We start from the raw sequence: 20,478 nt of genomic DNA on the forward strand, positions 1-20,478 counted from the left end.
GAGAGAGTGGTTATACCAAGTATACTTTTGGAAGACAGACTGATGATGTGTGGTTCTCTTTAGCAGCATCTATTTAAGAAACCTTCAAAGAGCGCCATTTGTCTGATAGGCCACTTGAAGGAAATGAGACTGCAAAAGAAAGGGCAGCAAGCCCCCAAGAGTGAAATAAAAGGAGACTGCTGCTCGGCCCTGGGGACAGTGCTCAGCGATGGGTTACTGTGAAATAAGACAGGAGAACCACACAGTGCAGAACACACAGTCATGCCTGATAGTCAACTGAAAATTACGCCTATCCACTCCTTGTTTGTAATTGATAGCAAGGTATCATTTTACATTCCCTTTACAAAACAAGGAGGAAGAAATCCTAGCAAGATAAATACTCTGATTACTGGGTGTGTTTTCGTTTCTTCTGGTTGCTGGGATATGCGGGACTGGCAAATGGTGTTCCCAGTCATTTTGTGAACGCCCCTTCTTTCCTCTTCTCCCTAACAAGGTTAGTGAGATTCGTGCCGATTGCTGCGTTGGAAACGGCCTTATCACTGCCGGGTGATCTCTGCTCCAGCCCTGGACAATGAGGGTTCATCCAAAAGCACAGCTTCCTCTCTGCTAAGGACAGGAAGCCCTGCCTGTGACAGCCGCGACTGCCTCACGCAGTGGCTGGCCAGGCAGCAGCTGGAGAGCCTGGAGAGCCGAGAGGAAAACCATTTCTAGACCTGCTGTTTGTGCAATAAAATCCGTGGCGATGCGATGGGAAAGCTAGAGGGGAAGTTCAGAAATCGTTCACTGTGGTGAGAATTTGCCTGGGATGTAGAGAGAATTGTGAGATTCGAAAGAGAACCCACAAACAACAAACGGTTGCCGTGTCCAGCCTTAATATGAGGGCTTCTGCCTCGGCTTCTTGAATCTTGTTATGTAATGTTTGGATGATTTTCACTGCTCTTTTCTGAAAAGGAAATGGAGGACTAGTGGATCAGGGAAGAGAGGAGGTACTGGGGTGGAGGACTGGGCGAGAGGTGTGGAAAGGGAAACTGAGGTTGGGATACATTATATACGAAAAGGATGAAGAAGAAAAGTACTTCTCAAGCTAAGAAAACCAAGACACTAGAAAATGAAGGTGCAAAGAGTACTACAGTAAGTCTCCGTCATGGCCCGGTAAATGCATTAAGAGGATTTGCTTCTCTGACCAAACGACTAGAAGCGGATTTCGAACTCTTGAATTCTGATGTTCAGTTACAGAACACTGAATTAATTGGGTCCCACTACCAACAGTGTGTGTGTGGAATGTTGTTAAGACACCACCAGCAGGAAAAGTTAAAATGAAAAACGGCAGCACTAGGGTTCCCTGTATATTTTATTTCCACGTGCCACATTCCAACTGTATCACTGGAAAGAAAGACGTCAGCTATGAGATTTGTTAGGATTCCTTGAGATGCATCAGAGAAGGGAGCTGAACACTGTTTTCTGTGTCCTGGAGCTGAGACACTGAGGACAGGACACAGGACAGGTCCCTGCGGCCGTTAAGGATTTGGACCTAGTGTTCTCTGCAAGCCTGGATCTGCTAAGGCAGAGGGGAAAATACCAAAGAAGAGAAAAGATAAAAGGGTCAAAGCGAGATCACAGAGAAAAATGTCTATATTTGGACGAAGAAAAGAGAAGAAAAATAATTTCACTGGATGCACATCTAGATAAAAGAAAAAAATCAAAGGAATTTAATAAATCTAGAGGCCTAGGGATGAAGAGGGACTCCGATGAGGCAGAAGGGAGGGGCAGAACTATGCGTGGGCAATTAATATTGGAGACTTGGCCATGCTTTAGTACTTGAGAGACAATTTCATAGACAAATGAAAGCAGAACACAGCAGGGCAGAAGGACCGGCTCTCGGATGAGCAGTTGGTGAGGCAGCCGAGGACACATGCGCAGATAGCCTTTCCAAAGACACGGTCCTGGAAGGAAGAGCCGGGGTCTCTGCAAACCTAGAGGACGGGGCTGCTGAGGAGCGAAAGCTCTCATGGTAGGAACGTTACTGCACAGAGATCAAGACGGTTAAGGAAGAAGATAAATCAGTGAATTTCCTCTTGTGCCGGGGTTGGGGGGGGGGGGGAAAGGAAACATCCCATTAAAAAAAAAAGTTGCAAATCCAAATGATAGGAAATCCAGCCTCAGGTTGTTTCTGTCTATACTCATGTAGGGGAGCCACGGCCTTCAGTACCGAGGCCCTCTCTGCTGCCTTAAAGTTAGATTTGAACCCACATCTCAAGCCTTGATGTGTTTGGTTACTCCCACTTCCTTTTGCTGGAGAGTTGAGCTTCCTGTGGTGAGCCACAGGCATGTGCCTGCCCTGCCTACCTCCCTCCTCCTAGACTACTCAGGCCCTCCTCCTCCTCCTCCTCCTCCTCCTCCTCCTCCTCCTCCTCCTCCTCCTCCTCCTCCTCCTCCTCCCTTTTTTTAATGTCCCCAGCTGAGTATGTCTTATAGATTGTAGCACAACAGATTTAGATGACTAAAACCAGCTGTCTCTAGCAACCAAGGAAGGATTCAGAGTATTGGAAATAGAGGCCATATTTGAAAGAGAAAGGGAGGAAAAGTTCCAGAGGGACTAGAGATAATACTGGATTAATGAGGACGTGAATGGTGGTAGGTGATGGGGTTTCCTGTGTCAAAAAAGTCTGTCCAGACGGTCAGGGCTCCCTCAAAGACGTAAAAAGCCACTGAGGCCATCTGCTGATTCACTCACAGAGAAGAGAATGCGCTCCTTTAACAGAAGACACATGAATGCTGGAATTTTGCTTCATTCACAAATTCATGTCTTTACACTCAGCAGTTAGTATATACTTTAGATTTCTTGAACCGATCGATAAGTTCATGAGTCATACCATGTTCTTTAATTCTTATGGTAAGTTGGGACGTATATATTAATTTGTACATTTTTATCTCACATATGATAAAATAAAAAAGAACTTGCAGGTTCTCTGCATGTTATTAAATGCATGCTATGAATAATATCAAAGCCTGTCTTTCCATTTAACCACCCAAAGTCCTGTTTCCACGCTGCCCTGCATTCTCTAGTCCTCGGGTGTCATGTTTGCCAGGCTGTCAGCTCTCTGGAAGCAAACCTTGTTCTGCTTTCTTGCATACAACATACCTTATAGTAATAGCTGCACACCAAATGTTCCAAGGATTTGAACTTGAACTTCCTTACTTGGCTCTGTGTAATAGCTACCTTTAGGGCTTATTAATACCTCAAATTTCTGCCTATAGAAGGAATATGTTTTCCTAAGCTTGGCAAGGTAGGTGGCTTTTCTCTCAATTAAACGACCACTGTTGGTCATTTAAGACAAAAATGTGCTTATTAAAAACAAATGAATCGCCTAGCTGAACAAGCATTTAAACAGATTTAAAAGATGTTTCAGGAAGAGAGAACAATGAGAAGACCAATGTGGAGTCAAGACGGGTTGGAGGACTCACACACAGACCCACTTGTCTGAGGACAGAGTCAGTTTCCAGTGACAGTAGGCATGAGAGGGCCCGGTATCCTTACCACATTTAGTAGTGCTAAAACTCTGTTTCTCCACAGGTCCAGCCCCTTCCTCCATGCCTTTGCCACTTCAGCAAATCATCACAAGCTGGAAACAGCACAAATGTAACACCTTTCAGTGTGAAAGTAAAGAGAACTAAAATAAATTTCTTGTGACACAAATTAACAGGCGATTGGGGATGTTTACCTTCTGGAGACGCTAAGATTCTCTGTTTACCTTTCCCTGGCTCTGAGGCTGCCTAGTCCCCCAGCTAGAAACTGTTGCCCATACCCTGCAACCCTGCCCCATCTTCCACCACTGCTTATGCAGTCATATCTCCATCTTTGATTCTGACCTCCTCCCTTTCATTTGTCAGATACCTATGGTGACAGCAGATCCACCCACGTTATCCAGGATATGATGGCTTTAACTTCATGTGTCAACTTTTCTGGATGTTTCGGTGAAACTATTTGTTGATTAAGATTACCATTTGTGTGTGTACAATGCATGCACATGTATGTACACAGTATATGCATAGCTACATGCACATTTGGAGGGCACAATTTAACACCACATGTCTTTCTGTATTGCTCTCCACCTTACATTTTATTATTATTTGATGGAGTCTCTAGCCAAGTCTGGAGTTTGCTAATTTGGTTAGACTGGGTGGCTTCAAAGCCCTAAGATTCTTATGCCTTCATCTACCCAGTGCAAGAATATAGGAAATATAGACTATATAGGATACAGTTGCTATCTCAACCAGTTGTATTTGTGGGTATATACTCAGCACTGAACTCAAGCCCTCAGAGTTTACGGAAATTTTACAGACTGAGTCATCTTCTTAGACATGGAAGTTAATAATATTTTGAATACAAGAATTATCCTCCATAAGGAAGGTGGACCATTTTAAGTATTTGTACATTATAGTTGTGTTTATGAATACAGTGAAATGTATCATACCTTAGTTTCTCTGTTGTTTAGAGGTGGAGATGGTTTTCCTTAGACAAACTTTATTACCAGAACCAATGAGGGGAACGGAGAATTCTAAGATACTTCAGATGACATCACAGACCCACAGCTGCTCCGTGTCTGGTATCCTTTTCCACTTCTGTCCTTAAAAGCTGTTGGAACCCTTATAAAAGTCACAACTGTGTACTTAGAGAGCAACTCTTACTTCAAGTGATTCTTTTAGTTGATACGACATCTGGATATTTGCTCCTCCAACCCGGCTCCCATCCCCCTGTCTTTTAGTGTTTGCCCAGGTAAAATGGAAAATCTCCAATCCACACTCATCTGTTTGCCTCATCCAGTAGAGCTTCCAGGCAACAGAAGCTCATGGCTATAATAAAATTCCTGAGATTGCCAAGACACAGGTCACTTGGGTAAAAGATTAAGATAAGATTTCCATGGTTAAATTCCTTCCACAAAAAATTCTCCCTTTCCCTCTCCCTCTCCCTCTGCTTCCCCTTCTCTTCCCCCTTTTCCCCTCCCCTTCTCTCCTCCCCCTCCCTTCCCCGTCCTCCTCTCCTTCTCCCCCTCCCCTCTCTGTTTCTCTGTCTCTTTGTCTCTCTGTCTCTCTTTCTCTCTCAGAATATCACTGGTTATAGGCAAAGATTTCAGGTAAATTAGAAAATGCCACACAGAGAGGGAATCCAATGAGTTATTGCATAAAGCTGCCACACTGGAATGCCTGACTCACTCTGCCTCTGGATAGAAGTCTGGGCTTCCATTTGCATTCATTTAAGTTGCAATTAGCTGTTGGCAAGTCACATCCAAGTTAGGACATTCTGTAGAGAATAGAGAGCCAGCTGCCAGAGGGCACACTCCGGGGTTGACCCCACAGCAACCAGCCTTTGTGTAGAACCCAAAGAACCAGAGTCACAATACAAATATATTGTTCTTGTAGTTCCATAATCGTCATGATGGCTGAACACCTGCTTTCTAAGATTAGAGACTGTCACCAGAGAGTCTGGGTGTTCTGGCAGTGGCCTCAGGAGAGTCTCCATCTTATTAATGAAGAAATGTTGGAAGATGCTTTTAAAGAAGCTGAAGAACAAAATTGCTAGAGTTAGCAAACAAACCAAAACAACAGGAACAGACAAACCAAAACAACCAAAACAACAAACAAACAAACACTTCCAAGTCAGGCACTGTGAATCTCAGCAGCTGTCCAGAGAAGGAAGATGGAGCAGAGAAAGAGAAATCTCTATGCCATTTGAGTTAAGTCAAAACATAGGTCAGTTATGTAGTGGACAAACAACCTCAGGCAACGGAGCTATAGAGAAAGAGAAGGAAACTCAATGGAACAAAAACAAACAAAACAAACACAGCTCATCATATTAAGATTGTGGCCAGCATCCAAAAAGGAGAAAGGAATAAAAATTAGCAGGGTATTGGTGACACAGGCCTTTAATCCCAGCACTTGGGAGGCAGAGGCAGGAAGATTTCTGAGTTTGAGGCCAGCCTGGTGTACAGAGTGACTTCCAGGACAGCCAGGGATATACAGAGAAACCCTGTCTCAGAAAAAAAAAAAGAATAAAAATTAAAAGAAAAGTTCATTTCTTTTTAAGTCACAACTAAAAAAATTGAGCAGATCCAACAGAACCTCTCAGTGACCCGGAGTAGATGCACAGAGAGTAGAAATTTTGAGAAGGAAAGGTATGTTTACCTCATTGAAGATATATTATTCATCTTATCCAATTAAGCATTGCTTAAGATAGACCCGTCTTTCTGAGGGTAGTCCATTGGCCAGGTAACTGTCCAATTGGATTAGCTTTTAAAGGAAGAACAACACATCTCTCCAGCTAGAGGTAGAGTCATTAGTCAGTTCTTTACTGTAACTACTGAACAGTCTCTGAAATGCTGGCAGGCACACCAGCAACTTAATGCATATGTTGCCTCACTACCTTATAAGTCACATCCCATTATCTGATCTGCTTTTTAGATATAGAATTTGAGGGAGAAGGTTTAAGTCACTTGCTTAGAGGCCTGTTGTTACAGAGACTGGCACCAGTATATAAATGCAGATAGCATTCCTGAAGACTTGGGATACTTAACCACTATGCTCTGTCACATTCCTACAAAGCTCTTTCCCTAAGGAAGGAGCTCCTCTTACCCTGCCACAGACTATGAGTTGACTTTACTGAGTTCTGAGAACAGATTCACAGTGAACGGTCCACCTCAATCCATCTAGCTTCAAGAAGCAGTATTGCAAGATGGCTGGCTGGCTCTGGGTGGAGCTGACTCCAAGCCAGTGTGAGTTTATTGGCTCACTTGGGAATGAATCTGAATCTTAGACTCATTAGCATAATGCTTTAATGAAACAAATGGGAAAACCATAGTCATTGTTATAAATAATCTCCCTAATTATCTGAAGCCACATGCTATGAAGAAAACGAATAGCTAATTAAAAACAGAAAATTTCTCCTCCTTATGGTATACAAGATGAAACTATTTAGTTGTATCTTTTTTCCCCCTGGCACTATAAGGTTTCCAGTGTTGCTAAATAGTTTAGGTTCTCAAAACTCATATTATATTGCCTTCCAATGGCTCTAATCCCTTTAAATGCCTAGAGATTGTTGTGAAATCAACACTAAAGAACAGGAGGAGGCTCTCTGTGTTGCACAAATGTCACATTATCCTAATACAATTTCTCACAGGCCCTCCAGAAGCAAGCCAGCCCAGCACCACATCAAAGGACATGATTAAACATGCAGCTTCTTTATAAGGTGCTGATGGCTTCTCATAGATGAGGAGAAAACAACAGGGCCACCGGATTAGGGCTTGTTATAGCCCAACTGTTCCTGCTTCTTACTAAATAATGGACCAATGACTACCCAGCAGAATTAGCCTTTCAATCGACTTTTGCCTTTTGCCCATCATTTCCAAAGCTCATCTCCCATGGGGAAGGCTGAAAGAATGAGTTGACACTGAGGGAACAGAAGTCCTCTTGTAGCTTGAGCTTCCTTTATTTTACTGCTCAGGGAAGGACAACAGGGACCCCTGTGCACTTTGCTTGGTTATGATAAAATTTCCATTTTTCTAGCCTTTGTCTTGTCCCATGGTGGCCTGTATATCTAGCCAGAGAGCATATAGTTATAAAACCCTGTTTTTTGCTGTTATTGGCCTAAATGTCTTCACTTTAATAACCATCAATTCATATTTGCTCACTCCATTTACTCCAATAATGTCTTCCACATTGTTGTTGTATAATTAAGTTCATAATTAATAAGGTTGCAATTTAAAATCTTTATAAAAGTACAGGGAAAGGTTTAGAGACAAAACTGTTCAAAACAATACTGTATATATTTTAGCCTCACCGGAGCAAAGAGGAAATTGGTCATTTCTTCCAGCTTGTTCTAGTGTCCTACGGCAGGAGCAGTGATTACTAAGTCCTTTTGCTTATTGCCACTTGGATATTGGTAATATTGTTGTGAAGAGATGCATCTCAGTTCCAGGCAAGAGGTTATGTAGGTTCCCTCTGTAATCCCACATCAGTGTGTGATTCAGAGTTAGAGATATAATCATTCTAACAACACATTTAGACATCTGAAGCAATCTTGTGTTATATCCATTTGCTGATTCCTGACAGAGATGGAGTCTCATTAAATAAGGATTATTTATCCAAGGCTTTACCAAAAAAAAAAATATGCAAAACGGATTTAAGACCGAACCTCACGTAGCTCAGGCTATTCTGGAGTCCACTGTGACTTCGATCAAAAGCTAATCTTCCTGTCTCAGCTCCCAAATGCTGACATTTTAGATACTCACCATGCCCAGCTTAAAAAAACAAAATCTTTATTAAATAAACTTCTTATGTCAACATCTACCATTTTCTCACCCCATGTTTTCTATCCACTCTCAATCTCAAATACGGACACCACTGAAACATTAGTTCTTCTCACAAAAGTTCAGTACCTGGGTTTAGGATAGTATGTAGCTGACTCACCCTCTAAATGCAGCAGAAGAGTAACAGTACACACATGTTTCTCGCTCTGCATCTCCTTTCCAATAAATAGATACATGCGAAGTCACACCTTCATCTCCGTGTCAGGGACTGCCTGTGACATCAGAGAGAACAGTCTCACAGAGTCAGCTGCAAGGCCAAGAGCCAAGTACCAAGCCTTCAGGAGCCATGTTCTGAACAGGATTACTGCAAGGGACCAGCAGGGGAGTGCCACGGAAGGGAAGCACATCAAAGAACACCCTTGACTACAGAAGTAGGAGACCCCATTTCCTCTTATAGCTAGGTCATGGCTGTACAAAATCTCTGGTCTCATTTGGAAATTTGTTATTAATTGGGAAGTAAAGTAGAACAATATCTTACAGGGCTAAATCTACTAAAAATTAAAAGCCGTGTTGGAAATTATTTCTTTTCTCAAGGGAACAGATTTTTTTTTTTGAGTACACAGTTTCTTTTCTATATTGCACATGCCAAAAAGAGTCTGATAAAGTTTCTAACACTAAAAATTGAAAAGATAATAATTGATTACTCATTAACCCACTAATAATCATCTGTATCTCTTTGGTAATGATTGTAAAATCAAATAGAACAGTGAGATACCTGATAAATATTTAAGGTAGTACAATTTGAAGGAAATAACTTTAAAATGCTCCCCAAATTTTTCATGGCAGAACAGATCTGACTGAATTCTGGATAGCAGAGGTCTGCACTAATTTTGGAGTCAGACAAAATAGACTCTTAGATTTGATTGTCCACTTGTATACCATGTTGTCTGTATCTTTAGAACTCTTTTGCAGAGATTTACTGTGTTCATACCTTGAGTTAGCAAAAGAAAACCAGCATTTGATGTTCAGTCAAAGATTCTAATGTCTGGAGGCCTTTTCTGGCTCAGTGAGCCTCAAGCTTGCCTCATGATCCCTAACTACATATTTTTTTTGGGAAAAAAGAACTAAAAGGAACACTATAAACACAAATAATCCTGATGATCATTATTATTATTATTTACTATTATTAATATTTAAATATTTATTCACCATTATGAATCATGATGTATCATAAATAATAGTGGTAACAATACATAAACAGAGGGTGACTTGAGAGGGAAATGGTCATAGGGTGAAGAGGCAGGTGGGTAAAGGGCAGCGCTCTAGAAGAAAACATAGCGTGAGAATTCGTCATACTACTTATATTACGTGGTCTGCTTATTTGTTCTGGATCAGTTTTATACCGAGAATCATAAAAATGCTAGCATTTGCAAAAGTGAAGAATGTCAATTACCAATCACTGAACCAATGGACACTTATTTTCTGATACAAGACATCAGGAACTAGATAGTTCAAGGGTCACTCCATCCCACAGTGCAGTTACGCTACAGTGGTCCTTGAAGGTATTTCTTCTACCTTAGAGAAGCAGTGTTTCTCCAAAGCATTCCAAAGTATCACAGCAGTGCAAAATCATCTTAGTATTTGGATTGATTTAGTAGATGTTCCACTTGATATGTGCTTTTAGGTCAATGTGGGTAACTTTAACCAGTTTTTTATTTAATTTTCCAATTTTTTTCACCAGTTAAATGGAAGCTTTGGGGCAGGGCCTGCCAAGCTCCCTTCTCCGTCACTCTGGAATCCTCAGAGCTCAAGGTTTCTTGTGTCAAGGCTTCAACAGGGAACACTATCTCTTCTGCTCTATCTCTTCTGTTCCACTCCGTTACTCAGGTTAGATCAGGAAATCAGCCTAGACTTAGGGGGCAGAAACATAGACACCATCTCTAAATAAAAGAAACCCCAAAGCCATTCCCTAAGGACTTGGCTACAAGGATGCTTAGGGGTCTGAGACCAGAGCTGACACACGGGGAGGGGAACGACCTTTCTGGACCTGCTCCCGGGGTTTCTCCTCTGGTCTCCCTCTGTACCCTGCACTACAGCTGTAAGGCTACCCGAGCGGACAGAGACTGACCTTTCCAGGACACACAGCAAGAGGCAGACTCTGCCAGTGATGAGATGTAGAGACAGGATTCCTGGATGGGAAGCAGCCACTGTGTCTGACAAAATGTACTCCCCTTAGCTTTAAGGGCAGCTCCCGGAGTTTAACCAGGAAAGGAAACACTGCCCAATGTCAAATATAATTAAAAGTTAAAGTTAAATATTTATTTAGAAATTTGGAATAAATATCCCTTGCTCATAATATATACTTTGGGAAGTTCCTGAGAAGATGCAGGACTTTATAAGAAACCCAGAAAAAACAGTGAACTGATGTAGGCTGGGAAGCACTGGTATAAACTGGAATCCATCAAGTAATACCCATTGGAATAATCTATCGTGCTATGAGATGCCATGAAAAACCAATTGATATGACAGTACCATTTGTACTCTTTAGAGCCCATTCTCTACATCACATGTGTTTCAGAGTCTGTTTCATAAGTTATTTCAACTAATCTATTTAGTAAAATAAAAAGTAGGGAAATCCCACATTTAAAAAAAGGAAATTAATCTGGCTAATTAATGGAACCTATCCCATTCCATAGTACAACTTTTTCTTCAGGTCATGCTTCCCTTATTAAGCAAACAAGAGGGAAAATACAAAGAAGGGAAGTTTGGGAAACCCGGAAGTATGACAGCTGAGAGATTACAGCAGTTTATATTTTGCCCTGTCAGCCTTTAATAGCAGAAGAACCTTTGTTAAGTCATGGTCATTCAGCAACTAGAAACGTGGGCCCAAACCGTGGCTTACAATGACAGCTTTCCCTCAGTGTGTCAAGAGCATCTTTTCACTGATTTAACCACCCTTTTGTTTGTTTGCTTGTTTGGTTTTCTAACTCCTCAGTCTTCTGCTGGGCAGATCTATTGAAATTTACTTTGAAATATATTCATGACCACAGTTTGATAGACAGACTGTGATGTGCTCAACAAACTCTGCCTCTTCTGTTGTCTAAAAGCAAAGATGAAGTGCATTTCCCAGCTGTATGGGCCTATGGTAGTCTGGCCAAGGGAGGATGAGCAGACGTAATCTCTGTACTTACAGGCTCACTTCCGCCTGACTTCTTTCACATCAGCCAGAACTTGTGTGTGTTTTTTAATGATTTGTTTTTAGTTTTATGTTTACGGGTGTCTTTATGCTTGTATGTCTATATAACATGTATGCCCAGTGCCCAAAGGAAGCCAGAAGAGGATATTAGAACCATCGTTTTCCATCACCTCAGTCCTCTGAAAGAGCAGCTAGTACTGTTGACTGCTGAGACATCTCTCCAGCACCCAGAAGACCACAAGAATGCCTGGGAGTCACTAGGTGAAAGGCCTTTGAGTCTTTGCACACTGACTGGGAACATCCATTTGGGCAATTTATTTGATCACAATTCCTAGGAGCTTTTTGTAGTCAAAGCGTGATGCAAATATCTAATTCTTTACCTAAATTGTATTCTTAGAAATAGAATTTATCTTCAAAACATGAAATCTTTGTTTCTGAAATTACTTTCCAGAAAGCTTGCTTGTCATTGAAAATTCCTATGGACAAGGCCATAGGAGTCTCCCGGACAGCTCATACTTCAGGGCTCAACAGTATTTTCTAACAGAGTAGGTAATTTGTGCAAGGCTTTATCTGAGACCCTAGGCCAATTCTAAAATTGGTTATTCAGTGTTTTAAATCTAGATTTTTTTATTTGTTTCCCAGATCAAATGTCATGGAATGGCATATGTTTAAAATCTAAAATATAAGCTAAAATAAATACAAATTAAGTTTAAACTTATTATTTTCATATATCTATAAAGTAGTGGTAGTATATTACTCATTGTGTCTTGAAAACAAAGTCTGCAAATGTCCTGTCTGATCTTTAATAAGATTGTCACATTGCTGGTAATTGTAGGATTGGTTACACAGCAGTGCAGATGTTTCCTTCTTTTAGTTTTTATTGGCTCAAAGTGAACACAAGCTTTGGTTCAAACAAAGGTGAGAGAGTGAAATTTAAATGAGGATATGGTAGAATGAATGTGTGCTAGAAAAGAAAAGAAGATAAAAGAATCTGCTGTTTATTTAGCTTTCCTTTGAAACCCGCAGGCATCTCTGCTCCTGGTTTGACACTTATAGTCTAGAAAGTTTCCATGTGTGATGAACAGGACCTTTTTCTCCCCTTGGGAGATTCAGCGAGCTGTGGTAGACCACAGGAACCAATGGAAATACCTCATCCTATTTATGCTGGATCACATTTTACCATTTCTGACAGATGCAGCCTTTGGGGAAGAATATTAACGATCGTGGGGAACACAGTAGTTGTTTGGAGACACATGCAATAAATAGCCAAGAAATATTTCAAGCAGACTCTCAAGGGCATTAAATGCTTAAACCCCCAAAGGTTTCCTGTGGCTAGTAATGTATATATGTGTCCTTGTCTCTCTTCATGCACATGCATGTATGTGTGCCCATGTGAGTGTGCATACATGTGCCTGTGTGCATGTGTATGTGTGTAGATGCATGTGGTTATGCATATATATGTGTGTGTACATGTATGTGTGTACATGTGTGCGCATATGTATGTCTGTAGATGCATGTGTGTGTGCATATGTTCATGTGCATGCCTGCAGATGCATGTTTGTATGTGTGCATGTGTGTGTGTCTAATGAATACACTAGTGATGGTTAACTCTTATAGAACTTTCATGTAATAGCTGTCTTTCTATTGTTACAACAAATACTTGTGATAGTGACCATATAAGGAGAGTAGGCTGTATTGTTTTTGTTCAGTTTTGGAAGTCTTGATTCATGATCTGTTGGCCTCAATACTATTGGGAAGGCAGTGAGGAAGTACAGCATGATGGTTGCGTGAAGCAAAGCAAAACTCCTTTGGTTCACAGCCTGTAAATGAAACAGCAGATGGAGGAGGCAATGTCCCACTATGCTGTTAAAGGTACTCTCCCAATGAATTATATATTTTCTACTAGTTACACTTTTTACAAGGCTTTGCATGTACCAACTATTCCATACCAAGGACCAAGCCTTTAATATCTAGGACTATAGGGAACATGATATTCCAGTTAAAGGAATATAGTACGTTAATACCAAATAGTCTTTCGAGATTTATATTACTTTATTTCTCTCATGAGGTGTGGCATTATATAATTTAAGTTTTGTATGATTTAAAAGCACATGCCTGGTTTTTAGGGTTATAATCCAAATGAATTAGTATCTCACAAGAGATTCTGAAAAATGCCTAGGGTCAAGAGGTCATGAGTGGCATCTTCAAGGCGTACCCCTTGCCATTTGTTAGCTGTTTTTGAAGACTTAGAAGACCCATCTTGGATAGAAACTCAGTCTTTCCCACGGTTGGAAAGCTAATTCCTCATATAGATAAGTAAGGACAAAAGACAACAAATTCCAACCAAGAAAGTCAATTCATTCCTTAAAACAAATAAATCTGTTTTATCAAAATTGATTCTCTCCCAGAATCTTATAGCTATCAACCTAAAATACTAAAGTATTCCCATAGCAATCTCAACTAGAATAAGGTTAGCGAATATATATATATATAAAATTGCTCAAATATGTCCAGGTTTTGGTCATTCCTGCCTTAAGCAACAGTGAGTCACAATTCTGCTAAGACATGGGTGATGATTCAAGGCAATCCCTTCTGGATACTTGAGATGCCTCATGTTTTCTCAGATAAAGTAGAACAGTCTAATTCTTCCTCCAACATTTTTTTCTGGTATTCAAGATTCTTGCAGCCATCTCTAAAGGAAGAATAACAATCACTCCTCAATGAACTGCCCCAGGATTATCCTTACACAGACTGGAGGGAAATCCCAGAAACTATGTGCCTGCAGTGATAGGAGACATGTCAAAAATGTTAAGAAGCAGGGTGTGCCCACGCTGCTGCCTTGGATTTGGGTAAAAAGGTTCAGTGAACAAGTCTGTGATTCAGCAGGGAAAGTTATTTGTTTTAAAGACCATAAGGGCAAAGTACTTGGTTCAAGACACATTCCACTGATGCAAATTCTGAAGAACAAATGTTGTTGAGCTTAAATTGAAGCTCATAGTAAAAAGGAGTGATGAAATATCACACAAGAACCTAGATTTTTATCACTGGGGAACAATTTTAATAAATTTGAACTGGAGGTAATTCTGATACTAAAACATTCATATAACATTTGATAATAGACACATTTATAGCAATGTTTCATGAGCATTAAAATGTAGGGAAAAATAATAAAAATGATTAAGAAAATGTATGATTGTCAGGAACTAAGCTAGTGGGAACATATGAGTAGTATGCATTCCATTAAAACGCATCATCTTTGCAAGTTTTCAGTGCCTTTGAAAATGTTCCGATGAAAGAGAGTCAATCATTCCAGTTTAATAGGACATAAAATGAAACAAGGAGTCAGTTAGCAAGCCCCATTGGGAGGTACGAATGCAGATGATGACTGGAAATTATGAAAAGGGAAACTGAGGAATAAACACAAGGAGTTTCCTGATGGTCAGACCTTTGTCAGGCACTAGGGAATCGATGGAAAACCAACAGTTGGGTCCGACTCAGGAGCACTTAGAAAGTCAACCAAGACTTCTTTGTTCCCTGAAGACGACTTCTCCTTGGGCTGGCTTTCTGTAGATACTCCCCTTCTGCCTTACAGTCATTTGTAGGCAGGAGGAGCTGATAATCAAGGCATGTAACAGTAAGTGAGTGAGGAGCAACCAGTCTCAACCCCTGATGGAGATGGGACTCCATTAATTTGAACATCCCCACAGAGGCTTCGATTTCCTTGGCAAAAGCCAATATTTATACAAGTGATTATTTCAACTCTCTAGAATGCATGTGTTAGGTAATTTCAAGTTAATAATTAGTAAGGTGGTATTACACTTGTGATTAGGGAAGCTTTGCCTTAAATAGTTTTTGAGCGCTAAGTGAAATAAGCTACCTGCTTTGTACTAATATAATTCTAGAGGGTGTTGTCTCAGAGTCATTCATAACAATATTAAGATCCCTCATCATTTGTTCTTGATAGTTAATTTTTGAAAAATAGTAAAACTGATTTGTGAAGATCTGAGCAAGTAGCAATTATTTCTATTGTAATAAAATAACATTGGTACCTCTGGTGCATTGATGTTGTGTTATCTGATTCATTATTCCTTCCCTCATGGTCACAGAGTAGCTGTCCTGACTCTAGAGCACACATCCTCCTCAGAGAAGCAAGAACAGCAGAAGAAAGGAGAAGCAAGCAGATATCTATTTACTTCTTCTTACTCTCATGGTCCTCCTCAGGTTTGAAGGAAGCTAGGGAACGAGTATTTCTTTCAAACATTAAGGATAATTGAACAAGAAGAAAAACTATTAAGTGTTGGACAAGTGACAAAGTAAGATGTCACGATCAAATGAAACCATTAACACCAATAAATAAATAAATAACCTGAGGAATAGCATCAAATTATCCTTCCAAATGCTATCTTCACCGACTGCTTAGAAGCTGCGGACCTCTTCCTGGGCATGCTCTGGACTTTGGGGCATGAAATTTCCTGTATAGATGGTGTTGAGTGTTTAGGTGGTTCAGTCACCCTGCTTCCTCAAATTTAGCTAGTGGAGAAATTGGCCATGAGCATTCAGAATCCAAACTCTAAGATAAGAGAGATGAGAAAAAATGAGTGAAAGCAATACACTTCCCTCTAAATCATCACGTTCACTCTTTCACTATATTCACTATATTTTCTTTGACATTCACAGTATCTTCTGCTCTAGTGGTTGGTTTGGTGTTTGTTGTTTTTCCTCCTGTGACTTCAAATGGTGCCTGTGGTCTTGAATGGCCAGATAAAATGGATGTTTGCCTGCTAGCCTAGAGTCATCCTCTGGGTCTGACTCTACCCACCCAGATTTTGATGTTTCTCACAGCACGTTTGCTTCTCTACTCGGTCATCTCTGTCTCTCAAAGACAGAGCATCCCCTTCAGCTGCTTCCGAGCCCCTCTGAAAGCACACAATGAACTTCTGTGTGATGATCTTGGACAGATGTGCTTTTGCAATGGGTCTTATTCTGCTTGCTTATTTATTATGTATTCCTCCGACTTCAGTCTTTAGTCCGGAACAAAATTAACTGGAGCATTCATTTCTTCTCATTTTTACCGAGACAGAGTTCTCATAGATTTGAAATCATTTGTTAATGAAATCAAGCTCTTAAATCCTTGTCTGAAAGCCATACAATGTATGAGGCAAGATTTAAAAGGTACAACTTTGCTATTTAACAGGAAACCCAAGAACAAGGAAGCAACAGCGTTCAGCAGCAGTTCACCTTCTTGCTACAGCTTTCATGGTGTTTGTGTGAATGTTAACACAAGTGTTCCCCAAACTATGTGTCAGTGTTTTCCAATTACTTCTCTTCCTTCGAATGGCTACTTTATGCACTGAATGCATTGAATCAGGAAGAACATTTAAGATGCATCATGTTTCATTTGACAGATGAGGAAATACAAGCCACAGAAGCAGAATAACACCCTAGGGTTGGTTCACTGCTAATGAGTAGAAGAGAAAGGATTGGGAACAGGATCATCAATCCTCATCCAGAGCTGTTATCCTAGTCACCTGCAATGCAAGGACACCTCCCAAGCACCCACAGAGCCACAGGGGAGGCAGACAGGGTGACAGCTTACACCACAGGCAGCCGTAAAGGCATAAACGACTTTTATTTTGCAAGGCTAAATAAAAAAAAAAACTACAGATTGAGCCAAGAAGGCCAGCACATAGTATAACCCCAGCACGCCAAAGGTCGGGTGGGTTAAGTAGTGAGTTAAAGACCAGATAGCATTGTATAACCAGATCCGGTCTCAAAAACCAAGACAAGGAAAAAAACCCAAATTCCCCAAAACAAAACCCTACAGAATAGATGGCAGACAAAAATGGAGTAACTAATACAGACCTGCTACCTTGGTGCACTGACAAGTTTATTCTCCACACTTACTGAACCACATTGAATGAGGCCTGCAGAGCAGAGCTTAAGAGTTCCAAGAAAGACAGAGCGATGGCTTCCAAGTACAGCCCACCCAAGGGCATCTCAGGAAAGTTCTGCCTGGTAGTGATTAGTTGTAGGGAACATTGTGTTTTGTGCATTAATTAGTTGTAAGTAGGCTGATCAATAGACCTAAGGGGACTTGCAGTTAGAGAGTGGAGTAGGGTGGAGTCATGGGAAGGAAAACATTATTCTTGCTGTGACTTGGGTTGAAACACATATTTCAACGATTTATCCCAGCAACACAACTCAGGTCCCTTTTAGAAGTCTCCGAGAAGAATCTGGGTTAACAGCCAGAGATTTTAGGCTTCTGCTTTCTTAAGGATCTAACCATAAAGCCGTCATATTTAGTAACTATCTATCATATGCAAAACAGATCCATTAATATTAATATTCACAACAACAAGATGGCTTTTCTTTGTACTAGAAGCTTAAAAACATGTCGTCCTTTCAAAGTATTTCCAAGTGTCTGTTTTTAGCATTTGTCTTTTGAAAGAGGTTATAATATTTGTCTTCAGAGAGAACAATTTCAGAGCCTTCTACTAGAAAAGCAGTTAATCTTATCTTCTTGGATTTTTTTTAAATCAACAAACAAAACACTTCAAGGAGAACTGACCGTGAAAGAGTGGGGTGAACTAGGGTTAAAACACTTCAGAGGGGCTGTACTAATTTGAACCATGCAAGACTTTCCATAAACTCTACTTAAAAATAAGGCTAGCATTTCAAGGAGCTGAGCAGTTATGGTTGTGACATGAGTGCATCTTAAGTGTTAAGTTATCCTTTTGAATATGTGGCGTGTTTCTTATGTGCAAGACTTGTTTTCCTCTCTCCTCCCTGCTCCCAATCCTGCCCTTTAGGCTTCATTGAAACAGACCACCAATAAAACGACTTTGTTAGTGTGAAGCACCTACCAATGCTGGTTTGGGTGATAGGAAGGCTGTACCCACACATAACAGACATCCTCTGAGCTGATGCACACATAACAGACATCCTCTGAGCTGACACAATGCTTGCTCCATTCTGAGATTCCTACGGAATTTGAATTTTATGATTTTTTTTTTAATTTTTGAGAATTTCAAACATTGCATTTTCATTATATTCTCTTTCTCCCCCCAAATCCTCCCAGGTTCCTCACACCAACTTCATATTCTTCCTCTTTCTTAAAACAAACAGACGAACACCCCACGGAGTCAGATTTGTGTTGGCCAACTACTCCTGAACATGGGGCCTGCCTGGAATGTGGTTGATAAACCTCCTGCCAGTCCATTGAAGAAAACCGATGCTGACTCTCCCAGCCGCTCGCAGTAGTTCCTTGACTCACAGTGGGACATTTTGCCCAGTGCTCCTTCTCAGCGCTGGGATTTGGTCTTGCTTGAGTTTATTTTAGTCTTGTGCAATCTCTCAGTTCATATGTGAATCAGCTCTGGTTTAGCTAGGAAACAGTTTCCTTGCTGGCCTCTGTCACCTCTGGCTCCTAAAATCTTTGCTCCTCGTTTTCTACAGAGGTCCCTGAGCCTTGAGGGGAGGGCAGAGTGACCGAAATCTCTTACTCTCTGTGTATATCCTGTTGTAGGCCTCTGTGTTATAACATCTTCTACAAGAAGAAGCCTCTCTAATGAGGGCTGAGGGATGAAATTGATCTATGGGCACACTGCTATTATTAGGAATCATTTTTAAATTGCTGTTTATTTAGCAGAATAAAGGGTTTTTTCTCCCTAGGACCTATCAAGTCTCAGGTTCCTGACTTCATTAGTATCAGGTATGGGTTTCATCTCATGGAGCCAGTTCCAAACACAGTTGAAAAATGGGTAGCTTACTTTCCAGCACTATGAGCAGCAGTCAGTGGGGGCCAAGCATCACCTGAGTATCACCTTCCCAGACATCTTTCTTGCTTCCCATTCATATCTCTGCAAGGTATCCTACCATTCTCAACGTGGCATGTGCAGGAAATAGTTATTTCTCCTGAAAACATAGCTTCTGTGTAGCTTAATTTAAGATTGTTATTTCGTTTTTCAAATATCCATCTTACCAAATGAATGATAGAGGTGGTAGGGAAGAAAATCATGGTTTACTAGTCATTAAGGGTACTGTTAGCTTTGCATCAAAATTAAATGAATACATGAAACTGTAGAGGCATTTGTAAATATATTAATATAAATTATATATTATATATAATAATTATATAATATATAATATGTTATATTAATATATTAATTTCTAATATATGATATGATTATATATTATTATATTATATTATATTATGCTATTATAATATTAATATATTAATTTCTAATATATTAATTTCTAATTTGCCAGCTGTATTGTCTCCTAGGGTGCACTAGGTAATAGCTCATAGGGCTTCAAGTGCAGGAGACTGAAGAGAAATAGTTCTTATGCAGTGTGAGACTGATTCTACTACAGGACTATACACACACACACACACACACACAGAGTCCTTAGCATATACATATGTGTGTGTGTGTGTGTGTGTGTGTGAATAATCAAAGAATACTTTTAAAATTAAATTTTTTCCTTAGAATAGGAGATAACCGAGTGGCTGCTCCAGCTGAAGGGCCATCAGCAGTGGAACCAAGGCGTCACAGGGACCAGTTAGGCCCTGCGCCCACGACCACTGACCTTCGCTGACCAGCCGAGCAGCAAGCAACTGCAGTTGTGCGGTGCCTTTCCTGCACGGAGGCCACTTCAGAACTCGGCCTCCCACCAGTCAGGAGAGGAGCATCCATCTTGGTTCCGTACTCCAGGAATCGGACAGACTGAGGTACACAAACATAATCCGAGGCCAACACCGCGGTGGTCTGAGCCCGACGGGCGTTGGCCTGCACCCAGGCCCTGGGCGGGTCGGGGGGCCATCGGGGTGCCAACCCAACCAGGAGGTTTTTTGCCCAGGCATGCGAGCGCGCCGCCGCCATTTTGCGGGAGGGCAGACCTGTAACAGGCATAGCCTGAGGCTAACAAAGCGGGGGTCCAGGCCCCAAAAGGCACAGGACTGACCCCAAGAACTGGGCG

This window comes from Apodemus sylvaticus, chromosome 2 (genome assembly GCF_947179515.1).
Source record: "Apodemus sylvaticus chromosome 2, mApoSyl1.1, whole genome shotgun sequence".
In the NCBI taxonomy this organism is placed as follows: Eukaryota; Metazoa; Chordata; class Mammalia; order Rodentia; family Muridae; genus Apodemus; species Apodemus sylvaticus.